This window comes from Aricia agestis, chromosome 6 (assembly GCF_905147365.1).
Source record: "Aricia agestis chromosome 6, ilAriAges1.1, whole genome shotgun sequence".
NCBI lineage: Eukaryota > Metazoa > Arthropoda > Insecta > Lepidoptera > Lycaenidae > Aricia > Aricia agestis.
Genome location: NC_056411.1, coordinates 3,197,486 through 3,223,545, shown reverse-complemented (window position 1 = coordinate 3,223,545; position 26,060 = coordinate 3,197,486). Strand labels below are relative to the sequence as shown.

Genomic DNA, 26,060 nt, shown 5'->3' with positions numbered 1-26,060 from the left:
GATTTTCTGTAAGCCCGTGGTATTCGTCCAGTCGAGCCGGCCCATTCGTGCCGAAGCATGGGTCTCCCACGTCCAAAATACTTGTCAGATACTTACCTTAAAATTTTTCTACAACGATCACAGGCAATGTCATGCATCGTATTTAATTATAACGACCATGTTTGTTTCTGATATCTATGATAACGACTATAAAGATAATATAAATACAGTGTGAATATTTTACTTGTAAGCAAAAATTTTTATTCAGTTCTATAATATTAATAAACTAGCTGTCCCGGTGAACTTCGTGTCACTTTAAAACCTTCCCTGCAATTCTACGATTTTTTAAGACTAGAACAAGACCAATCCGTTCAGCCGTTTTCGAGTTTTAGCGTTACTAACAGAATTGAAAATCCATTTTTATATATATAAACCAAAACCTACATGCATACAGAATACCGCGTAGTAAACTCTGGTCTTGTTCATTGAAGATATCCCGACCACAATGCGCTCATGCAGCTCACTGGATTTACGACCGGTCTTCTCAATCATTCTAAACAAACGTGAGGTTTCCATATATCTGCTATCTGTGTGCAGAACATAAAACGGCTGAATGTAAGCCTTCGATCTTATTAATCCTTCTGTGACGTTTTTACGTTGGCCAGCAATGGTAACAAGCGAGGACGAACACGTAGCAATGCATTTTGTTTAGTTATTGTCCTATGATCGACATCGATTGTGAAATACACAGCTTCACAATCATGGTTATTCAGCATCATAATACAAGGTAACATCTGTATCCGCTGTATATCTGCTCCTATTTAGAGTATACGTAGAATAGCTGAAACAGATATTTTTGACTATGAGAAAAACCCTATGATCATAAAAAAGTTAGTACTGTACTATCACAGAAGTTGATTCCTAGGCAGATGGAGGACCTACGTAGTTTGGTCGCGTTATGTCAAACACAGCCGACAGATCACAATTAACATTAAATTGACATGATCCGACCAAATGACGTTGGTCTGTCAACTGCTTAGGAATCGATTTCCTCTATGGTACATAGTAATAATAATGTGTAATGTGTATGTACTATGACATACACATTACACAGTTACACACCGGAAAGTTTTATCGCTTAGTTTTCCGATATTCTATAGAATGATGTACTGCTGACCAAATCCATTTCAAACCAGAGTTCATAAAGTTTTGGAGGTTAACAACATTTTCAGCTAACAGCTTACATTTTATAATAATACAAGATTAAAATAAAACCTTCAGCATTATCATAATATTTAGCAAAGACTGCTTTTAAAGTATAATCTTATTTATCTGATTTGGATAATATGATCCACAGAAGCGAGGCTCGTTATACGATAGACATGCTTATCAAAAGGTTTTCTTTACGGTTTATCTTTAATATTATAATTTCTTTATAACTCATCTTTTTAGATGAGTCGATATTGCTCCTCGTGAGTCCTTTTTCTTGTTTTAATCTTGATCTTAGTCATCATCAACGACGGAAAAGATGCAATCTAAGTGACGAATTTTGCAGTTAGGTACATAATTTAATGCCTAAAACAAAGAGGTTTAGGGTTGAAGTACGTAGTATTTGCATTGCATTGCATGTTTGAATCATGTGCTCACTGTTATTGATTTTGCTAATTTACATTCACGTATCAAGAGCTGGCTCGGAACCGTGAAGCGTGTTACAACGCCTTATATAATATAGCTCCCACACCGGTTTCGGTGACGGTGGCCGGTTTCACTGAAAGCAGGCCAGCTACACAGGAGTAATTTTATAGAGCCCAAGTGTGTGCGCAGTACACAAGGGCACTTTCTATTCCTTTACTCTCATTACCCAGTGGGACGGCAGACCGACACGACTGGCGAGAGATCAGGCGCAGGACCAACTTTTTACATGCCCATCTGACGCATGGATCATCTTACTTGTCAGAAAATCAGGTGATCAGCCTGCATTATCCTAACCAAACTTGGAAATAACATGTTTCCAACGCGGGAATCGAACCCACGACCTCCGAGTCAAGAGCCGAGCTCTGAACCACTGGACCACGGATGCGTTTTACAACGCTTTATATATTTAATTGTTAAAAGTTTGAAATTTTGTAACTAGCCTCACGGCTTTGTAAACCTTTGTACTACCCCAGTCTATGAAAAAAACCAAAATGCCAAGCTATGTGAGGGCTCGCATCGTCACACCTTGACTGACTGTTAATAACACATCTACATAAACTGTTATAAGAAACCTTGATCGACAGATGATAATTGATAACACATCTGCTCATAAATAAAAATTACTATGTTAAAGCACAAATCAATAGGCAAGATAGTTTATACGTGGGAGAGCCATGCTTCGGCACGAATGGGCCGGCTCGACCGGAGAAATACCACATTCTCACAGAAAACCGGCGTGAAACAGCGCTTGCGCTGTGTTTCGCCGAGTGAGTGAGTTTACCGGAGGCCCAATCCCCTACCCTAATCCCTTCCCTACCCTCCCCTATTCCCTTCCCTTCCCACCCCTACCCTCCCCTATTACCCTATTCCCTCTTAAAAGGCCGGCAACGCACCTGCAGCTCTTCTGATGCTGCGAGTGTCCATGGGCGACGGAAGTTGCTTTCCATCAGGTGACCCGTTTGCTCGTTTGCCCCCTTATTTCATTAAAAAAAAAGTGTACCATAAAATGTGCACGTTGTGGCCTTGTGGGATAATATACTTGGGCTCGCTTCGCTCTCCCTGATAAATTATAATATGGAAGAGCAACAGAAGCAAAAAATGGTTCACGAAATGCACATCAGATGTGCATTTCGTACTTACTTGGTTGTCAAACTTAGGTCAATCGTACACATTTCGTTGCACCAGCTATTATGGGACAAAATAGTATGAAAGTTACCGTTCTATACTGTACATAAAATATACTCCCACTAATAACATGTTGTTAGTTTCACAAATTCACACATCACCGTGACATGTTATCCCGCAGGAACACGCTCGGGATTCCGACGTGTATGAGCGTGTATGAGCATGTATGAACGTGTATGAATATATTTGTCAGGGCTCGCCGACGTGTCACGTTGCATTACACGCTCGGCGGGCTTGGACGATACCTGACGTCGCACCGGATGAAGATATCTGGATGCGCTATAGATTTTAACATAGTTGAGGCTTATCACACGTATTAAGGCATATAACGCGTATAACACGCGTTAGTCCACACGGCACACTGCGTCAGCGTTGCATCAACGCAGCGCTGCCGTTTGACGAATAGCCGGCCACACTGGGCCGGGTATCACAGTGCAAGTTTCGCAGCGTTCGCGTTGTTACGAAGCAGTCTTAACGTCAACACCCCCTCCCGCTTCGTCTCGGGGGCTGCTGTCCGTCATGTGTGCCTTACGCCAACGCAGGGCGCCGTGTGAACATATTGGTTATTTGTGTGTAAAACAAAGCAACGGCAGCACTACGTCGACGCAACGCTGCCATCTGACGCATAGTCGGCTACATGGGCGCTACATCATCGCAGCGTTATTATTGCGAAGCAGTCTTAACGTGAACACGTGAACGTCCCGCTTCGTCTCGGGGGCTGCTATCCGTCATGTGAGGAAACCCTTTATGGGTGCCTGAGTTGGGGGTCAAGCTGAAGCACCCCGGGGGTATATGAGACTACCGACGAGAAGCGCCGGGCTTACCCACTAAAACCACCTGCGGTTTGCCTTCAGCCGTATATACGGAGGGATGTCCTGGATCTGTGTAACACAGGACTCCCTCCACGACGACGAACGACTCCACGAAAGTTAGGGAACGCTTCGGCAAACTAAAGTGTTCCCCTCGGCGCGGCGCGACAGAGAGTGCCGCCTGCCATGCCTCGTCGCTCTCGAGCATGCAGCGAACCATGCTCGAGAGCGAGAGGTTCCGCCCAAGCACCGCCATGAGATCATGGCGCTGCACGGCCCAACAATCGCACACCTCGAGAGTGTGCTGGGCCGTGTCGTCCGCAGCGCGGCACTCATGGCAGGCTGGCGTAGGCTCCCTCCTGGGCCGTGTTATTTGGCTTGGTTATTTATATGTAAAACAACGCAACGGCATCGCTGCGTCGACGCGACGCTGATGTAACGTGCCGTGTGGACTGGCTCTTACATTCAGGCATCACTTTAGATTTTAGCCCTCTTTCCTAAACTGGTTAAAGACAAGCATCGCGCTGTAATGCATGCAGCTTGAATTTCAACAAAAAGTAATTAAATAAACGTATTGTTGAATAGTAAACATACTTAAAAACCCGTCCTATTTTAAAAGCTTTTATTTAACTTGCTCTGTATGTATGTAAGTATGTATGTTCGGGCGAAATCTTGGAACTCAATTTTAGAGTAGATATATTTAACCGATCGAGCTGAAATTTTGCTGGCACGTTTAGTTTGGATGACAATACATGATATTGTATGTGACATCACTCTAAATCCAATATGGCCGACCATCCAAGATGGCGAAATAGTTATTTTCTATGCTGTTCTACAATATGGATATTAAATGAAAGGGCTTTTTGAGAGTAACTCGAAAACGAATGTCATGTCATACTACATCCAATATGGCGGCTGATCCAAGGTAGAGGTATAGTTATTTTAATGCACTTCTGCAATATGGGTATCAAATGGAAGGGCTCATTGAGAGTAACTTGGGAACGAACGTAATGTCATTCTACATCCAATATGGCGGATCATATAAGATAGAGGAATATAGTTATTTTTAAAGCACTTCTGCAATATGGGTATCAAACAAAAAGGCTTATTGAGAGTAAATTGAAAAGTCATGTCGTGTCGTGTCGTGTCGTGTCGTGTCGTGTCGTGTCGTGTCGTGTCGTGTCGTGTCGTGTCGTGTCGTGTCGTGTCGTGTCGTGTCGTGTCGTGTCGTGTCGTGTCGTGTCGTGTCGTGTCGTGTCGTGTCGTGTCGTGTCGTGTCGTGTCGTGTCGTGTCGTGTCGTGTCGTGTCGTGTCGTGTCGTGTCGTGTCGTGTCGTGTCGTGTCGTGTCGTGTCGTGTCGTGTCGTGTCGTGTCGTGTCGTGTCGTGTCGTGTCGTGTCGTGTCGTGTCGTGTCGTGTCGTGTCGTGTCGTGTCGTGTCGTGTCGTGTCGTGTCGTGTCGTGTCGTGTCGTGTCGTGTCGTGTCGTGTCGTGTCGTGTCGTGTCGTGTCGTGTCGTGTCGTGTCGTGTCGTGTCGTGTCGTGTCGTGTCGTGTCGTGTCACGTCGTGTCGCGTTCTGTCGTGTCGTGTCTTATTATGTTAAGTCAAAACCAGTCGGGCATTAGAAAACGCCCGGTTAAATCCGGTAATTTTTTTTAAGTGATATTTAACTTTTTAGTCATAAAATTAAGTACGATTTTTTAAAGACTTAAATTAAGTTAATTTCAAGACTTTAACAAACTTTTGAAACAAAACAAACTACAATCAATCAAACGAAATTTTGTGAAAACTTACCTTTTTATGTCCCAAATACACTGTAATTTATTTAATTAAAAATATTTATTTTTTCACCTTATTTTGAATTAATATCGAAAAAACACCCTAATTTTCAATCGAAAATTCACCCGTCAAAATATCAGCTTTTTTCAAAAAGTTGGTGTGGTTTCTGTTCGTTGGAATCTCTACTTTCCGATGGTAAAAAAAAATATATATGTTACTATTGTAAATCTTCTCAGAAAATGCAAAAATTCAAAAAAAACTTGAATTCGAAAATTTTTTTTTAATTATTATAAATAATTTCATCTAAAAAATGTGATTGCTGCAATTTGTTTCAATTAAAAAGTTGATTTATTTAATTCTAATTACATTTATCAAAATCATTTAATGTGTTCTGTTTTTTAATATACTGTAATACATTATTTCTTGTATCGCTGCTTTGAACACATGAAATTTTTTCTTTTGATTTATTACCGAAAAATCCACCGCAGATAAAGCAATGAGATTCAAAATTAAATCCAAGAGCATCTTTAATTACTTCTTTTCCTTCCTTTGCTTTTTTTTGTCTTGAACTACAAAATGTAGCTATTGCGGTCTCGTCATTATATTGACTTTGACAACTTCGATGAATAAAAGCTGATGTCAAAGTCTCAAATTTTTTGTATTTATTGTCGATTCTTTTTTTGTTGGATACCACTAAACGATTCAGCTGCTTTTTTTATTGCATACACTTGCTTATCATCTGCCTTATTGCAAATGATACAAACAGATTCATCCATACTGATAATCTGAAAAGACAAAATCGAATTAATAATGTCTTCACTATTTAATCGTGAATAAACTCCCATGAAAAAAAAAATTAAAGAAATCAATGTCAAAATGTATAAATAATATATTATAAATCTATAAAAAAGTATAAAATATATATGAAAATCGGCCAAAAGTTTGTTTTATTAGAAATATATTTACGATATAATATATTTTATATATTTTTATAGATTTTAAATATATTTTTTATAGATTTTGAAATATTTTTTTTTCATGGGATTAACTAAATTTGTTTGTGCAAAATTAAGGAGATAATTATTTTTTTATCTTGTACTAAAATATCATTTAATGTAACAGCTGCTACGAAATATATAGTATATAATAGTAGGTATGTATGTAGTAAGACCCAGACCCGCCTAGCCCCTTCCCCACTTCTCCACGAAATACCTTTTGATGGGCTACAATTTTTCGTAGGTCACTCAGGTGTATATATAATTTATCTCAAAATAGTTATAAATAAGCATCTACGCATATAATTTAAAGAAAATTAGACAACTTTCTCCAAATATTGTAGATGTCTTATTAAATATTAATTTAATTAACTTATTTGTTTGTTAATTATAGTAGTATATTTTTATTTGCAATTTTTTTGTTATCAACGTCACATGTAATCTAACGTTTTTCGAGTAATTAAAGTCTAAATTTTAATAAATAGCTCAAAATTATTTATAATAATTAAAAAAAGTTTTTCAAATTCAAGTTTTTTTTTAATTTTTGCGTTTTCTGAGAAGATTTACCATAATAACATATATATATTTTTTCACCATCGGAAAGTAGAGATTTCAACGAACAGAAACCACACCAATTTTTTGAAAAAAGCTGATATTTTGACGGGTGAATTTTCGATTGAAAATTAGGGTGTTTTTTCGATATTAATTCAAAATAAGGTGAAAAAATAAATATTTTTAATTAAATAAATTACAGTGTATTTGGGACATAAAAAGGTAAGTTTTCACAAAATTTCGTTATAAAAAAATAATTTTTGTAAAAGATAAAAATAAAAAACCAAAAACTTGGTTTTTTGAATTTTTCACATAAATTTTGAGGTTATGTGAAAAAAGTGTAAATACAAAAGTTTTAGATCTTTTTATTATCTACAACTTTTCCATTTGACTTTTTTCGATAGGACTTTTAGTTTTGCCGGAAATCGAGAAAATCCGTTTTTTACCCTTAAAAACTCACCCCCATCCCCTTCCCAACCTCAGATCGCCCGTAAATTATTTTTCCTTTAATTTTTATCATATTTCCCTCCTTTTCTAATGGGTTTCATTCTATTATAATTTTTTTTCACATTTCATTATTTTTAAAGGCTTCTACCCTGGTCTATTACTAGTTTATTATTAACAAATCACGCGACAAATAAAAGCTTTTTTTCAAAAAGTTTTTTGCTTATAATTTATTTTTAACGAGTCTAATAACAACACCTCTACAAACCTCTTTTATGGCGTGGTCAAAATAGGAACAAACGCTGTCAAGTTGTAAAGGGTCACATACACATTTACATACTCTCCTATCTATGTCAACCAAATAGTCATAATGGTGGTAAAATTAAAACTATCACTCGTATTATTTTGGAATACAGCTGCTTCTTATCTAGAACATAATATTATGATAAACATATTTTATCTCTCAAAATGATGACACTATCAAATGATTTTATGCCACTAAAATTAGTGGCATAAAATCCTCGAGGATCTGTGCGATTATTTAGCAAGCACTACCGACAATTTTGTACCTCAATGTCATTTCTAGTTTATCTGTCGCATGCAAGATCTTAGCATTATCGAACCTCATCTACATTAGTGCTTACACGGCGCATGACGTCATGAGTGATGTCACCATTGAGATGGAGATATGGTGGTATGTGCAAACAGTCAGGAATACGGGATGTTTAGTATGACCTATAGAATTTAGGTTAGCATGTTGTAAATTGTAATAGTCTTGCAGCTTGCTTATTATTTATCCATCATGTCATGTCCATTTACTACGATTAAAGACCATGACTGCAATAACACTGAATGAATTAAAAGTGAATTATTATTATCGATCTGAGAAATAAATTTGGGCAATATAAAACGATACCGGAAATTTTAATTGTAGTCAAGGACATTTTGGCAAAAATGAGTTATAAACTAAGTATGTCTAATATATTTTAAAAGAGAAAAAGAAATCGGCAAATATAGTAACTTCCTGCTGCCCACGAGACTACAAGAAGTGTACATCTTCAAGGTCTGGTTCTTCAAAACTCAACACGTTAACTGTCTGTGTGTTTGGGCTAGCACTTTACGAATGTATGAAACGAAGTGCGAGAGGGTCGAGCTACAACGTAATATACAGGCGAGAGTAAATAATAGCATAAAGTGAGATTCAAGGGGCGCAAAAAAATCACATAATACGAATTTATGGAAACCAGATTTCCACATTTATTCTGGCGTCAAAAGAATGTGAAAATATTACTAAGAGTTATGCCACTTTGTTCTCGACGTAAAAATAATCATATCTTTTCCTGACTTGCAATTTTCGTATATGTGTGTAAGCTTTAAATTATAGCGAGCCGCGAATAGGCTTGAACGTTTTTTTTTAATGTAATAATAAACCTGATGGAAAGCAACTTCCGTCGCCCATGGATACTCGCAGCATCAGAAGAGATGCAGGTGCCTTTTAAGAGGGAAATGGGGTAATAGGAGAGGGTAGGGAAGGGAAAAGTGTAGGGGATTGGGCCTCCGGTAAACTCACTCACTCGGCGAAACACAGCGCAAGCGCTGTTTCACGCCGGTTTTCTGTGAGCCCGTGGTAGTTCTCCGGTCGAGCCGGCCCATTCGTGCCGAAGTATGGCTCTCCCACGTTACAAATTTTAGTTGTAATTGCAGTTTCTCCACGTTGGCAAATGATGGACCAATATAAGTAATTACGAATATGCAGTGAGGCATATTCGTCTGTGATTGCCCATGATCGACGCCAATTATTGTGCATGTTATAGATAATAATATTGGTACCTTATCATAGTTTTTCATCATGGTCCTTGAAAATGATACTTGAAGGACATTGAAAGGAAGGGGTAGTTTAAAGCTGTGTACTTACTTTAAAGCTCTGATTCTGAATTCGTTCATGCGCCAAAACACATTTGTATTGTATTGTATATAAACGAGACAAAACAATGACGTTGTGAGTTGGGCAGCCACTTTCCTTTGTTTTTGACTAGACGTAGACAGTAGACACCTACTTGTTCTGTTGTTTTCAGACGAAGCTAGATTTTCAGTTTGAACCAAATGAAACGAATTAGAGCCAGTCCACACAGCGCGTTGCGTCGACGCAGAGCTGCTGTATCTCCGAATAAACTATTTTTAAGGGCACTGTTACGTATGTAATGACATTATTATGAAAATATAATGAAGAAAATAATATTGAATAAAAATATATCTGTACCATTTTATTTATTCTAATTTATAGAATTCAAAAGTATATTATTATAATATCATTTTTTAATGAAATAAGGGGGCAAACGAGCAAACGGGTCACCTGATGGAAAGCAATTTTCGTCGCCCATGGACACTCGCAGCATCAGAAGAGCTGCAGGTGCGTTGCCGGCCTTTTAAGAGGGAATGGGGTAATAGGGGAGGGTAGGGAAGGGAAAAGGGGAGGGTAGAGAAGGAAATAGGAGAGGGTAGGGAAGGGAAAAGGGTAGGGGATTGGGCCTCCGGTAAACTCACTCACGCGGCGAAACACAGCGCAAGCGCTGTTTCACGCCGATTTTCTGTGAGAACATGGTATTTCTCCGGTCGAGCCGGCCCATTCGTGCCAAAGCATGGCTCTCCCACGTCAGTACTACTGTTACTTATCTATACTAATATTATAAATGCGAAAGTATCTCTGTCTGTCTGTCTCGCTTTCACGTCAAAACTACCGAACCGATTGTAATGAAATTTTGTATACAGACAGCCTGAGAAAGGACATAGGCTACTTTTCTTACTGGAAAAAAGGGTTGTATGGGGGTGAAAACACGAAAATTTGTTCAAATTAAGTTACTTCGGACGAAGGACGAAGTCGCGGGCAACAGCTAGTAAGTTATAATATTATCCCTCATATTGTATTGAAAACATACATGCAATGCTTCTCAAGAAATAAACGACACAAAAGTACGTTTAGTAATTTGTGTTTATTAGACGCACAAAGTTGTCAAATTAAGTGCAAAATACGCGGTCAGACCCTTAGCGAATTAAACCTATAATTAGTTCCATACTTTACGAGACCCGGGGCCTAAGTTATACCAAGTGTACAAACTGGAAACTTAAACACTCTGTGGTATTTTTGCTCTTTTATTTGTTTTTAAGACAATGTTCTGTTGTAGTAGTCTGAACTCTGATACTCTAGAAGTGTAAACTCTAGAGTGTACAAATAAATAAATAATTTTACTTTTTCATTAACGAAAAAGTTGTTAAGTAATTAAAAATAGCGCAAAATGCGATATGCTTAAATTCGGAGACTTCGCTTTTAATTTAATTGTGGCAAATTTAGTTTATCGTGCGATTTACCCAAAAAAAAATGTAGATAAAAACAATTTTATGTCCTTTTCGCTAAAGCCCAATTATAATATCTACATTTTCATCAAAATCAGTTTAGCCAGCCTAAGGTGAAGTTCACTGACAGATGGATACACTCTCGTATCTAGTATTCTATAGATTATCAGGGCGAGGGAAGCGTGCCCTAGTATATCCCACAACCTGTACATTTTGTGGTACACTTTACGGAAAATCTATCACGCCTATTGATTTGTAATAATTAATTTAACAGTAATTTTTATTTGAACGAAGTTCCTTATTTATATTATGTAGATGTGTTATCATCAGTCAGCCAAGGTTTTTATAATATGTAAATGTGTCATCATTAGTCAGTCAAGGTGTGAGGTCGCGAACCCTCACAAAGCTCGAACAACATAGCTTATTGAATAAATATAGAACTAGCTAAAAGCCGTTTAGCTAGTTCTATATTTATTAAATAAGCTATGTTGTTCGAATGCACATAGCTGCTAGGTATATCGAATTTCGTCATACAACAGTTGCATGTTTGTTTGTATAACAATATCATATAACATACAATTCAGTAGCTCGGGGCTACGGTGATGCTACGGTGCTACGAACTACGAACTCCGAGCAACGTATCTACATATTATTATGCAGATTCGTTACCACAGATCACTAATGCTATTAACTGCTGCACTGAGAGATATATTTTAATTATTAATTTAATTTAATGAGGAGTTTGATAGTGTCCCGATTTTACGTCAAATTCGTCATTAAAGGTAAGTAATAATTTAACTTTTCTAAGTGCGGCCGTTGTATAGGCCAGCCATTTGTGTAGGGTTATTAACATTTCTGAGTATGTTTTACATAGTTGGTAAATTAAAAAACTAATAATTAATAATTATTCTACGAATAATAAAAACTATAATTATTACTATTTTCGACTAAAGCAAATACTTTTGTTTTTCGTGAAAGTATTTTTAATTTCTATCATAATAATATGTTTTGCATAGCGGAAAGTAAAGATAGATTTTAACTCATAATAATTAATGCTAAGTGAGGATGGTGCCATGTGAAAAGTTGTCAGCTATTTAAGGCGACGCCTTGATAATTTGGCTGTAGCGATATCGATTTTTCTCAGCAATGACTAAAGCTAAGAAATTAAAGTTCATTGAAAGTATTCATCACGTCTTTGTCTTTGAATTAACCATAGCATAACACGATTGGTCAACTTTTATAACACGGAATAATCAATTAAAAAGACCTCTGTGAAAAAAGGGATTCCAATTTCGGCAACAGAGGAGAGTGATTTAAGCTTCCAAAATTTGTACATAGATTGGTTCAAGCATACACTTTAATTTTCCCATAGCTTATATGAAATTTATTTATGGTTTTAAAATTACGCGACAAAAACCATTTTGTCGCTTACGCCCTTTCCATTTCTTCCTGTTGCATTTCTTGTTTGTTGTAGAAAACAAGCAATCTAAAACATATCCAACACGGTTTTTTACTTTAACGCGGCGTCACCTTAAAAGCCACCTTACATAACAATCCAAAATCAGATTTCAGTAAACTTTCGTCACATAAATACAGCCCTATGTAATTGGAGTAATAATCATCAAACCAAACATTTCAGTTCATACATTTTTATATGATTCAATAACAGCTAAATTGTCTCTCGAATAAAAACTAATAAAAACTTTCCCGCCATTTTTATATTTTTTAAAATGGCGTCAAACGACCCAGCCCATCTGGTGCTAATGTAGAAAATGTATATTTTCGAATGAAATTTTTTATTATGATTCGATAATATTACAATTTGTAGATAAAAATGTTTCGGAGTTATCGAATTGGACGAACAAGCTGCTCTGAAATTATTTCAATTGGATTTGCTGATGAATTTCATAAATAGATTTGCGAACTTTGAAAATATTGTTTTACAGTTTCATAAGTAAATTCGTTTTAACAATAAAATATTTTAAAAAATCATCCTAATACTATGCGAAGTGTTGAATAGTCCACGTATATTGGAAAATAATATTTAATTTATTATTCAAGGGGACAGCTGGCAAGTTTAAATATTATAATACATCCGTTTGTTTTTCCGTGTGTTTGGGAACTAACGCGGTTTTCATACAAAAACGTCATTTTTGACAGTTCTTCTTTAGCAGCAGCGCCCATTGACATTTAAAGCCTTGGTGCACTATATATGTTCAAATTGTAATTTTCCATCTTTTCAGTAAAAGATGGCCCCGTGCGAGTTTCTTACGCCGGCTCTTCTCGCCGGGTTAGTTCCCGAGCCGGTGGTAGGCACCTTAGTATCGACGTTCAGAAATATTTTTGTAAAAAAATTACTCTGAATAAAAAATATTTTGATTTTGATTTGTATAATAAAGTAAAATATTATACCTATGTGTGATTAAAAAACATAATATTTTGGAGATACTTTGAGACTTGGAAAAAATTTACAGTTCAAGTTTTTTCAACTCAATAGGAGTTTGACTTTACGAAAATGTTTCACTTTTTAGAGGTTCATGTTTTGTGAATATTTTCTTACCGCCGTCTGTGGACCAACATAATATTATAAGTAATCATTTTGTTGGTCAACTGACGCGCGGAAATTGGAATATTTGTTGTGGTGACAGTGAGCCTGTCGCGTATTTCAAAAATTTCGCCTATGAGATGTTGTAGTACTTCCATTTTAGGACATAAAACGTAATGAAGTCCAGTCTAGACCAGATTGGAAATATCTAGCCATTGTATAAACCTTTCTTAGCGTTTCCACTAGAAAGTAAACTACTCGGCGAAACATGGCGGTAGCGGTCATTGACTCCCTGTCAAAAACTTGTCATTTTCTATACAAAGCCGCGATTGACAACATCTGACACTTCATTGTCAATCGCAGTATATTTAGAAAATTACAATTTTTGACCGCTACTGTCATGTTTCGCCGAGTACAGTATGGTAGAATTTTGCCCACTTAGTTATGAGTTAACTGATTAACTTTTTTATTGGTGATGATGATAATAAAATCGCTTTAGATGTAAGGAGAATAGTGAAGTTATTAAATGGCAGAAAATTATCAAAACAGTCTCTACTAGACTGTTTGTGTTATGCGGGAACGAACATTTCCTCCATTGAATACAATCTTAGATACATAGCAGGTGAATGAATGTATTTTAAGTGCCAATAAACATAACTTAAACTCTTGGATCCCTCATAATATCCACAAGAGAAGAGAACATAATACCCAGGTCCGTAAGTGACAGTACCGTCCCATGATGATCGAACATAGTTTTCAATAAATATCCACCAAACCAAGGAAACCTGGCTTAATATCCTAATATTTACTTACCGAATCAGACGAAGGAAATGAGCGTTCCAGTTCAAGTGATGTATAGCCTGGAAATTGGGACATTCGTTGCCGCCGACAGCCTCCCACGGGCTTATCGTATTTACGAATATTTCAGCCCTAATCTCCCCTGGGCCTTTGTTTCACGTGAAACGCCCATATTTTTAGCGACAACTCGTGGGTCAGCAGGCAAATATTAATAGGTTATTATACTACTTTGAGGGTGTATCGTACGCGATTCGGAACTCTAGTATTAAAACTTATGCAGCTTAAGAGGAGTCCACACCGCCGTTTTTCCATACAAACGTTGTCCCCTGTTTCCTTCCTGGATAATGCCGGTAGAGTTATGATTTTTTTTCCTGAATATCTATGGCCACTATTAGCATGTCCCTATGTTTTCTTTTTTTTTTTCATAATTTTATTATTAAAAAAGATTAGAACGTCCAAAAACCCAAAAAATGGCCAGATTTTCCTCTGTGTTCAAACACCCAGAAAACAAAACTGGCTAAAATATACAAAAAAAATAAAACATAAGAACACAGCTCAAGCCTTCCTTTAATTCCTAATGAAAAAAGTACTTAAATCGGTGAAGTTTTGGAGAAGGAATCAGCGGACAACGAATCGAAGATTTTCTGTTCTTTTATTAGATCTTTTGTCGTGTTGTCTCTTGGGCTCTGCGGTGGGAGACTTGTAATTAGTGAGACAGTAATACATTTTCAAATACCTATTTTCAATTTCTCTCGCCCCTGGTGTGTCCTCTTAAAGGGCTTAACTAAAATGCAACCGAATTGAAAAGGGTTCCATCTCGTAAACTAGTAATGGATATTTTTTGGATAAAGACGCTCCCCCTACGGAGATGCCGTAATTTATCGTTTTTAGAGTCTAATAAGAATTTGAAAGGTACAAAATTATAATCAAAATACAGCAACACTCATCAGCATAATATGAACATTCCTTTCTCTGTTATTAATTTCCTATTTTTGTTTATAATAGGTACTCATGATTGAGCTAAGTAATACCAATTTATTTAAATTCAAGCATAGATTCAGTATCATTCATAGCATTTACAAATTACGTTTATTTGAAACACACGCCAATAGGTCAACAATTTCATTAACTACAATATAATATTTGCCGTTTGAATTTTTTAGGTCGATTTTGAACTAAAGTAAGTAAAAAAAATAGGATTTTGGTGCGATCTCGGCAACGCGGCAAATGTATCTATGGTCAAGGTCGTTTGCTCAGGGGATGGCCTTAAAACACTGCTCATTAGAGCAGCGTTCGGCAGCCTTTTGGCAGGCAAGGGCCACAAGGTCGCAAAACAAACTAAAAGCGAGCCACAGCCCTCATACTTGTATTAACCCTAGAAGCTCAGTATACCTACACATAATGAAGGGAATAAGTTTAGTGTTTGTTATAAAATGACACAAACGGCTGCGTTCCTAAGAGGCAATTACTACTGGCAATATTAGAAAACACTGTTTTTGATACGTTATATAACTTATTCATAACACATTCACGGGCCGCAAGTAAGAAGTTCGCGGGCCGCGTGTTGCCGACTTCTGTATTAGAGCCATAATCCTGCAGCGCGCTATACGAGTTTTCAAAAGATTGGCGGTACACAGACAGATAACATTATATTCTGTCTGCATACCGCCTATCTGTCTGTGTATATAAAGAATTTTTCGGCCTGACCCTTAGTAAAAAAAACCTCCGTTTTGGGCACCCCTCTTTTGAAGTAGCTCTCAATAAAAACAAACTCAGATGTTATACTTTACAATGTCGGCCAAACTGTAAACAACAATAATCAGCAAGTTATTCGTGCGCCAATTAAATTACAAAGTATTTAAAACGCTGTATAAGCAAGAATTTTCTAATTCCTGAACTTCGTACGGGGAACAATTTCAAAGTTTGCGCAAATTCGCTAGAAATTCTATAATAACCTGTACTTCTGTACCCGGTAATGTTTTCTTAAATCTTTTTAAATTCCTCGAGATTATTCTGTACCTAGAATTCTGTGACAGTTTACTGTACATTTAAAAGTCTTGAAGATTATTTTAAAGAACTAATTTTTATACGGCCTTTTCATTTAGAAACCAAACCATTTTATCGGACATTTATATATATAAAGGTGACTGACTGACATGGTGATCTATCAACGCACAGCACAAACCACTGGACCGATCGGGCTGAAATTTGGCATGCAGGTAGATAATAATATGACGTAGGCATCCGCTAAGAAAGGATTTTGATAAATTCTACCTCCAAGGGGTTAAAATAGGGGTTGAAAGTTTGTATATAATAATACTTCTTAACTCCAGCGAAGCCGCGGGCAAAAGCTCGTTCAAATATAAAATTAGGTAAGTATATTTATTAAAAGTTTCTATAAATATTATAATATGTAAGTTCGGGCGCACAAAAGACTACCGATTGAATCCCACTTGAATCTTACTATACTAAGGGCCTGTTTCACCAGTTTCTGATAAAGTGCTTAATAGGTTATTCACTACTTTTTTGCCAGATTCTCCATACTTGATCTGTCAAGTTAATTGGTGGATAGCCTTATCAGGAAGTGGTGAAACAGGCCCCAAAAATTATAATTTTAATCGCCAATTAATTTCCGCGTTTGCTAATAAAAAATAGTCTAGAGCCTCTAGAATGCAAACAAACTAACACAGCTTTGTGCTTATAATATAAAGAAAAATAAGTCGGTCAAACTTTGTTGGAAACGGTTTTACTAAATTCTAGTCAGTCTTCCCTCCAACTATCTCCGGTAGTAAAAGTTGTTTGGTGCGAGTCAGAAAAATTCTTATCCGATGAAACAATGTCTGAAGCTCAACCGACTGTAGAGATATTTCTATATAGAATAGTAAAACTAACCGAACGAAGGGACATAAATCATGCAACACTAAGCAGTACATAACTATAATATTGTTTATTCTGTGGAAGTAATGTAAAGCCAAGTGCAAGACGGACTTGTAAAAGAAGGTTTGCATAGAAAACAGCTCACAACTTATTTATATTACTATATACGTGGGAGAGCCATGCTTCGGCAAGAATGGGCCGGCTCGACCGGAGAAATACCACGTTCTCACAGAAAACCAGCGTGAAACAGCGCTTGCGCTGTGTTTCGCCGAGTGAGTGAGTTTACCGGAGGCCCAATTCCCTTCCCTATCCTCCCCTATTCCCTTCCCTTCCCATCCCTACTCTCCCCTATTACCCTATTCCCTCTTAAAAGGCCGGCAACGCACCTGCAGCTCTTCTGATGCTGCGAGTGTCCATGGGCGACGGAAGTTGCTTTCCATCAGGTGACCCGTTTGCTCGTTTGCCCCCTTCTTTCATAAAAAAAAAAAAAAAAAAAAAAAAATATTATTACAACTTCCATGCTCAGCATTTCATTTATCGCGTGGGAATCGTATTTTTGGCAAGGACAAAATATTTTCAATATCCTTTTCCTTGACTCTAAAGTATTTCGTCAATACTTAATTTCATCTTAATCGTTACAGCGCCTCAAAAGTAAAAGGGTGCGGAGACAGAGATACACGTCATATCGTTTTTGTTGGCTATTACAGTACAGGGCCTCTATCATGAGCTCTTAAATCCATTCACTTTACGTCCTTATACAGTCAGTATAAGGACGTAAAGAGAATGGATTTAAGAGCTCATGATAGAGGCCCTGTACGTTATGTACAGTATGTTACTGAAGTGTGAATCTTTCGTTGTTTTAGTGCAAGCAAGCAGCAAGACTACTCTCAATGAGACAAATATTAGAAGACTCATGAGACAAATATTAGTTACTTAACTATAATTAAATGAAGATTTTGACATTAGCCCCATACATTATATGTCAAACTCTTCCTTAAACTAAAGTTTAATCATCATTAAAATATGCTTGTGAGTGCGGCAGTGAGTCGGGTCGGTAATTTTCATTGCCCTAGCTACGTATTTATATACGTAACTGGAGCCATATTTAAGAGATTCAATATATGAAAATTATCGTTCTATCCTATATTATTTCGATGCATCAATAGTACGGACGCTGATTAATGAAACAGGCTTATTAATCCTGGCAGCGAAATGCAAAATAATAGAATAACAGTTTGCACTGCGCCGACTCTAATCCTGTATTCTAAACGCATTACATATTGCAATAAACAATTGGACATGTTTCCATAATTACCCTGTGTGCGTCCAAATTCCGGAATATTCGATTGGAACAGTTGTGTGATATTATGAAAATGATAGAATTTAAGTGTATGCAGGATTGGGAGTTACTCGATGTTCAGAGAAAGAAATGACTAGGTTAAGTTTCTCAAAAATGCTCCATTCCCAAGAAGGAATATAAAAATTGACATTTTTTTTAACAAAACCCCTTAACGGAAAAAAAGGAATGCACTCTTTGCTGGCAAGAAGACGAATGTCACTTCAGTGCTGGCAGAGTTGAAAACGCGAAAACTGAAAAAGGCATACATTTTCGCTGGAATTATTTATTTATTTATTTAAAAAACTTTATGCCCATAATATATTTTGTGGTATTGTATATAGATACAAAGGTGGACTTAATGCCTTATGGCATTATCTACCAACCAACCTTTGGGCGATACATGAACAAAGTTGTATTGTTAAGTTGTATATTGCGTTGAGTCGAGTTGAAAGAGGAAAAATAACTTGCCAAAAAAAAAAGAATTACCCTTGCATTGCAGCGAAAATATATGCCTTCATCGTCTCTTCTCATCTTCTCTCTTTAAAGAAGACATCACTATACTAGACAAGACACCAAGCAACGCCGGCGATCTACTAGACTCTCCCTGTCCCTCCGTCTTACGAATTTTCTATCAGGTCATGTGTCCTGACACAAATTAAATATTTCATTAATCCTTTGGGATAGGTTAAAATAATATTATTAGTTGAAATTTTAAATTACACAAGGTATTTTAGGAGTATTTTCTGAAGGCGGCGAGACATCATATCGATTCAATGACCTGTAACTTATGAGTAAGGTCTATGAAATACTTTGTTTATTTGTTTGAATATCAAATTTAATTAAATTATTCATGAGCCTACACTCCTTTTATGTGAGTAAGTCTTTAAAATTGTTTATTGAGGGTTTAAAGGGGTTGCAAAAATCTAATAATAACAAATACGTGAGTGAGCATAATATTATAGTGACTCGCGCGGCTTTGTCCGGGTAAAAGCTGTGTCCCGTATAAACCGTACATTATTTATTATTATTATTATGTTTTTGTTAAATTTTCTTTTCTCCCTTGCGGGGTATACTGAAGTTGCGGGCTTGTGGCCAAACAACTTCAGGTGACTTATTTGTTAATTATTATTAATTGATAAAAACTTCCGGACGATGCGGCACGTATTGAGAATGACTGCTTTTTGGAGAGTGATGAATGTGAGTGGATGTATGTTAAGTATTTTGAGGGATGTTTAACGTTGTTCGTAGCGGCCGAAAAGGCAGATCTTCCGACCGAGCGAGATAGCATGCTCGGTCAGGCCGAAGCCCACGGACGTCATTTCAGACGTTGTATATATCTTGCCGTTCTCCGAAACTTCGATAGCGCGATGCAGGAATGTTAGGCGAATTGTGGGTACCGCCACATCACTCCCCCCCCCCCCCCCCCCGAAGACCTGTGGTATTCTTCGATGCGCTTGTGTTGTCAGGTGTGGGCCGAAGCTACGCGTGCAATGACCCCGTGCTCTGCTTGTTGACCGGTCGTTGTAGCCTATGGCTGCCCCGTTCAAGCCAGACACGGGTTCGACCGGCGCGGACCTCCAACGCGGCTTATGGTCGAGGCGACCCGGTTATGCTTGATGTCTGCTGACGTGGTGCGGAGGGGCGGGGAGTGTTGATGATGATTGATGTTCAGAAGGATGTATGTTCTTGTCGGTGGTCACCAATTTAACGTTGTTCGTGGCGGCTGAAAAGGAAGATCTTCCGACCGAGCGAGATAGCATGCTCGGTCAGGCCGAAGCCCACTGACGTCATTTCAGACGTTGTATATATCTTGCCGTTCTCCGAAACTTCGATAGCGCGATGCAGGAATGTTAGGCGAATTGTGGGTACCGCCACAGATGTATGAAGTGTTTTAGGAATGACGCCAGTGGTTAAGATGATTATGGGTATAGTTTTGACTGTGTTAACTTGCCACTGTGATTTTATTTCTACTGTCAAGTCTGTGTATTTTGCTAATTTGGTTGGTTGGTTGGTTATTATTATTGTTACGGTACATGGTATACGGACACGTAGTGCCATCTAGCGACAAACCAGCGAAACTTACCGAGGGAACACAGGCAACCTAAATCCCCTACTCAATACTAGATGGAGTGAGATGCGCAAGAACATACTCGAACCTTCTAAAAAAAGTCCAATATTTGTTTACGTATTTACCGGTTAATCTTGTTTAGGTACGTATTTAGTTGTTTATGTTTATTGTGGTACATGCTCGAGCCTCCTAGAAAGTTCCCATACTTGTTTACTTGTTTATGTGAATCGGGAACTTTCTGGAATTCGTTTCGCCATATAAAAGGCCAGTCAGTTCAGTTCGTTTCGAGCTATCATCAAGGCGATTTCGGAGTGACAACAAGTGATCAATAGTGAGTGAACCAGTGAAACCTGCGACTTGGCTACAACCTAGGACAGTGATAGTGCTTAGTGATTGGACCTAGTGATTAGTGTTTGGACTTAGTGCTAAGTGTTGTGACCTAGTGTGTGCTTGTGTGACCTAGACATAGTGAATAAAGTCTTCAAGAGAGTCACCAGGTCTTTCTCTCCGAATTCTTCGAACCCTAGCACGTAACATTATTATTATTATTAACCACGATAGTACGTCTTTTCTTGTAGTCTATCTACAACGCAATTTTCATGTAATGACTTCGGCCATACAAAAATTTAAATAAAGTTACCCTTTCAGCGCTGCTACTTTCACAGCAAACTCATGCAAGGGACTCATACACACCTTAAAATAGGTATTATCTTACCTATTTTAAGGTGTGTATGACTTAACGAGATAGTTAATAAGCAATAATGCGATTATTACTTCAACCGTTTTGAATTTGGTTCTTTTTCGCACTCTAAATTAAGACAATAGCTACGAAACACTAACATTAACATTTTAGGAATTAAAGCCGTTGTTTATAAATCGTTCCTTACGTTATGCATAGAAAAAACTCTTTCTCCTCTAAAACCGTATCTTTGGCATAAAGTTAATATACCTAGCGGAATAGAGAAACAAAGGCCTGAGCAAGAGAGATGTCACTATCAGTAACACTGCGTGGTAAAAAGAGACGTGTGATACATGACAGCAGCACTCTTTTTTTGACGTCCAGTCGGCACGTGCCGCACATTGACAATTTAATCTCATAGAAATCACGTTCAATCATGCTTGTGTAAGTGTATACGTACACATATTTTTACACACAAAAAAAAAACAATTTCGGTTACGTTTCACAGCTCGAGATTATTGCTCTATTCCGCTAGGTATATTTACTTTATGGTTTTTGGTGTTACGACTTTTTGTTGTCAGCCGAAATACTGTTGAAATTTTAATTCCTCCATCGAGTACAGAAGTTTGGAGACAGATACTCGACAGGCTTTGCTGTGGGTACTCTCACCACAGTTAGCTGTTGTATCATGACGTTTCATATCTGTATGGTTTCCGCTGACACTTCCTTTGTGCACGTGTTGTAATTAAAAATACAACCAGAAAACATATTTTTACTCGACTACGACCCGAAGGAAAGTAATGATTTTGGCAGATAGTACTATCAGAGAAGTTGATTCCGAGGCAGATGGCGGATCTAAGTAATTTGGTCGATTTATGTCAAAAACAGGCGACCGATCACAGCTTACATTGAATTGACATAAGCCGACCAAACGACGTAGGTCCGTCAACTGCCTAGGAATCAATTTCCTCGATGGTACATGCCATCGTAACGCCTAAACAATTGGTACGATTTTGACAAATGATGTGTCAATAGATAAGTTTGATGCTGCGGTTGACATATTTTTCCTCAGAATTCTGTTAGTTGGGGAGGGGAAGAGGGGATTTCGGAAGCAGCTCGAGCGTGTCAGATTAAGCTTGTGTTGGCTTCCAACATGTGTCTAGTTATCTGACCCTGTATAGAAATCAGATTTCTTACGTGGTGGGTTATTTTTTTCATATTGAAATGTCATCGGATCTGTCAGATTAGGATACTGGATGTTTAGTATACCCCAAGAAAGCTTCCACATAAAGCACTGACGATTCAAAGGTTATGTAAGCCTATAGGGACATTTTAAAATATAAAAAAATAAAGCTTCATATTTTCCTAACTAAGCTTCGCAGATATTTTATTTTCCACTAAACAAATTGATTTAGTCCTTGTTGTCTAAAATATATTTATAACTGACATAAATAAGCAATTTTCTGAATATATTTTTGTTGCAGCGCCTAAATCTTTTAATGTCAATTTAGTTTCTTTTTATTTCTTAAAATCATATTTTGCTATGTAATTTTTAGAGGCGTTTTAATTATTTTTATTTTTGCTAATTGATAGGCGGTAGTCGACATATTCTTGTATCGTCCATTTTCTCTTTGTGCACTGTAATGCTGTTCCTTTGTTACAAAACTAATATACAAAAGTTCATCTAAATTGCATTTTATTCAGTTTCCTCAAAATAGGATCAAAATTAACTAAGTCCAGTTTCAATACGAAACAATTTTCTTTTTCAAAACTTTAAAATGGCTGCAGTTTCTGAACCCACCACTAAAATAAAAAACGCTCTTATTATTTTTTTATCAGCCTTACCTAATGTAAAAAAACCTACTAGGTCTCCATGACGCTCGAGTGGCTATAAAAATAGCACCCTCCCCTCCTCTACTTGTTAGTAGAGTAGAGGAGGGGAGGGTGCTATTTCTTCGAATGTAAGGCGAGTTGTAATTTTTTTATCGAATTACTCGTTGGAGAAGAGTGTAAGAGAGAGAACAATACCTGTAAGATAATTGCAATAAGACTTAATAATGTAAAATACTGCGTAAAACAAATGTGCTGTTAGTGTGAAGAGTTAATGTATTTAGTTTAATTGTATCATATTTTGTTTCACAGATGAATGAAACTTAGGTGTTTAACGAATTAGATAACCTTGAACAGTCAGAGTTTAAGAACTTTACCATCTGTCGATATGATGTTGTTTACCACGAAACAATGAGCAATTTTCAAAGTTTACATGACCTTTATGTGGCATTGTCTATGAGTTTGAGACAACCAAATTTAGAACAGGTGTTTGGAATAATATTACAATGTACTCGTAATGTAAAGTTTTACTTTTAGCGGCGTTGGCGTTACTATTTCGGGACGGGTATCTGCAGGGAGTTAGGGTCGATAGAGTTAGGCCGCGAATAGTCAGAAGCTTGGCTCCACATTAGATGTGATGTCTTTTTCACAGGGCAAACCTTTTGTGGTCGTCGAGGTAACATTTTACATGAGATGTTTTTTGTGGGATAAAATCTTTTACCTGGGTCTTGACACTTGACCGGGAATTCGTAAAGAGTGAAAACGAAAAAGAATAAATAAATAAATGTCTATGGACGCTTCACACAAAGTCAGTCTGGCCCCGGGACTTGTGTTACGGGTACCAGATAAGGGAAATATATTTAATACTTTTGATATTATACATATATTCTTATATGATACACATTACACATAATATATTTAATACACATCCATGACCCAGGAACTTTGAAAATTAATTGTTCCGTCAGCGGGATTCGAACCCCGCGGCTTGAGCTACCAACGCGTTTATCCACTGAGGCACAGAGAAATACATTTTCGTTGAGCGGTAATTGGTAAAACGAGAGATTACTCCCTCTCCTAAGCCAGAGTAGACAGAATCATATAAGCCATTAGCGGCTTACGGCGGCGGCTGGGTAGTGCACAGCTCTTCCTACATAATATGAAAAATTTTCGATTTCATGTGTATTGAACCAACGCAACAAATATATACTAGTAATCTGTGAACGCAACTTTAAGATTTTTAGCTACAATTAAATAATTATACACTTTCCTTGCACTTATTCCACTTTATTTTAATATATTTATTACAAAATTGTTACATACACGACCGGTTTCGAAAAAATCATCATCAGGTGTACTGCAGGCAATCCATCCAAAAAAATCCCAGCATATATGGTTTAATACCCAATGTAAGAAGCTAAAATTACCTGCAGTCTTACCTGATGATGATTTTTTCGAAACCGGTCGTGTATTTAACAATTTTGTAATAAATATATTAAAATAAAGTGGAATAAGTGCAAGGAAAGTGTATAATTATTTAATTGAAGATGAATTTCCACCAAGAAGTGACAGTACATTCAATATCATATTTTTAGCTACTTACATTTAAAAAGCACAACGCAAAAAAGTTTTCACAAAAAAAAATCATTTCAAAAAGAAAAAATTAACTGCATATAAGATATTACAATATACTGCTAATGTGTTGTATTTTACTTTGCATACAATGTATGAACTTTCATTTTCAATTTTCCATCAATATTTGATAAAACCTTTTAAGTGTTTGCATGTTTTGTTGACTTTATGAAAACTAGTTATCGATTCAGTGCAGCATGATACTAACATTTTGATACTGTTATAATATTTCGTGTAAATTTTGTACAGTAGATATACCTAATAGATAATATTATAAGAGATGTTGTAGGCTCAAACGTAGTTTTAAAAGCTGGGTCGTTAGTCCTGTGGACTGTGGAGGCACCCAGGTAAAAAAAAATGTTCTTTAACGTAATTTATTTCCCTAATAAAATTGACGTTTGTCGTTTTTTTAGGGTTCCGTACCCAAAGGGTAAAAACGGGACCCTATTACTGAGTCTTCGATGTCTGTCCGTCTGTGTCAGGCCGTAACTCAAGAACCGCTATAGCTAGACTTCTTACATTTACACAGATTGTGTATTTCTGTTGCCGCTGTAACAACAAATACTAAAAACGCAATAAACAATGAGGGAGGCTCCCATACAACAAACGTGATTTTTTTAGGTTTTTGCGCTCGTAGGTATTCAATAACGGTAACAGCCAGGCACTTGAAATTTTCACAAAATCTTTATTTTTATTTTTAGTTGAATAATTTAGTAATAAAATTTTAATTACGTTAATATTTAAGGGGGGCTCCCATACAAGAAACACAATTTTTTTGCCTACTTTTGCTTTATACCGGTACGGAACCCATCGTGCGCGAGTCCGACTCGCACTTGGCCGATTTTTTATTTTGAATTGTGATTACGGCATATTATTTTTAGGATAGATATATGAAATTAAATCGAAACTGAATGCAATTATCTAATTTAGTTGATGTTGATTTTAATTACGTTAATATTTAAGGGGGGCTCCCATACAAGAAACACAATTTTTTTGCCTACTTTTGCTCTATACCGGTACGGAACCCATCGTGCGCGAGTCCGACTCGCACTTGGCCGATTTTTTATTTTGAATTGTGATTACGGCGTATTATTTTTAGGATAGATATATGAAATTAAATCGAAACTGAATGCAATTATTTAATTTAGCTGATGTTGAATAATGAATTTCACCTCGATAAAACTCCACCTATGCCGGGTCTTAAATTATTGTCACAATCTAAATCGGTTCCCTGATAATCCTGCAGATAAAGTAAGGAAACATAAACACATTTATAAATTATGGACAAGGATTATCGCTTTTTCGTCATCTCAACTGATAAGGGTAGGTCATGCGTCCCATTCCCAATATTATCAGTTCACAATTTAGATAAGTGTATCAGCGTTAATGAAGTGAAGGCCCAAGGCTATTAGGTCAGTGGAGCGTGCGGGATGTACGGAGTGCGGCGGCGGATTACTGACTAGATAATTTAGTGCACGTGGCTAAGGCGCACGGATAAGGCTCCG

General features: G+C 37.1%; 1 long non-coding RNA gene across 1 annotated transcript; it reads left to right on the top strand.

Moving 5' to 3' along the window:
* Positions 1-12,106: 12,106 nt before the first annotated feature.
* LOC121727915 lies at positions 12,107-24,409 on the top strand. The gene is made up of 3 exons (XR_006035743.1): positions 12,107-12,117; positions 12,616-12,623; positions 24,341-24,409. It is a non-coding gene; the product is annotated as an uncharacterized LOC121727915 (long non-coding RNA).
* The last annotated feature ends 1,651 nt before the right edge of the window (positions 24,410-26,060 follow it).